The following is a 1,025-nucleotide window of genomic DNA, read 5'->3' on the forward strand; positions in this document are numbered from 1 at the left end:
GAGTCATTCTCCTGTTGCACCGTGTGCGGAGCCCTCCTTACTTAACTACACAGGAAGTGATTCGCTGCCGACCCGTTACCAACTCACGTCGGCAACGAGTTGATTTTGAATCGCTCCGCATGTGGAGGGCCTATAAGTAACAGTGTGGAGCGATCTAAAGTGGAATGTGTTGTAGGAAAAGCAGATATCGGGCTAAGGTTCACTACTGGCGTTTATTTATCTTTTTTTTTCTTTTTTAAGAAAAGTCTCCTGAATGGTTTGAAGCTGCTCTTCGTGTCGCCATGAATTACTCGACGTCCTCGATTCTTTGCTGCATTTATTCCAATCCCTGTCTTCCTTTACAGTTTTTGCTCTCGACAGCTGCCCCTAGTGACATGGAAGTTATTCCCTGATGTCTTAACAGCTGTCCCGTCATCCTGTTCCCTCACACTTGCCAGTGTTTTCCAGATGTTCCTTTCCTCGCCTATTCCGTAGGGAAACTCCTTATTCCTTACCTTACCAGTCTACCTAATTTTCAACATCCTTCTGCAGCACCACTTCTCAAATGGTTCGATCTCTACAATGCTGTGCTCCAAACGTACATTCTCATAAATTTCTCACTCAGTTTAAGATCTATATTTGGTACTAGGACACTTCTCTTGATCAGAAATGCCCTTTTTACCAGTGCTAGTCTGCTTTTTATGCCCTCCTTACTCCGTCCGTCATGGATTATTTTGCTACATAGGTAGCAGAATTCGTTAACTTGACCTACTTTGTTACCACAATTCTGATTGCAAGTTTCTCGTTGTTCTCATTCGTGCTACTTCTCACTACTTCCGACTTTCTTCGATTTACTCTCTCAGTCCATATTCTGTACTCATTAAGCTGCTCATTCCATCATAAGATCCTATAATTCTTCGTCACTTCCACTGAGGATACCAATGATATAAGTAAATTTCACATCATTGATATCCTTTAGCCTTTAATTTTACTTCCATTCTTGAAACTTTTTTTTATTTCCATCATTGCTTCTTCGATGTATACAC

This window comes from Schistocerca gregaria, chromosome 5 (assembly GCF_023897955.1).
Source record: "Schistocerca gregaria isolate iqSchGreg1 chromosome 5, iqSchGreg1.2, whole genome shotgun sequence".
Taxonomy (NCBI): domain Eukaryota; kingdom Metazoa; phylum Arthropoda; class Insecta; order Orthoptera; family Acrididae; genus Schistocerca; species Schistocerca gregaria.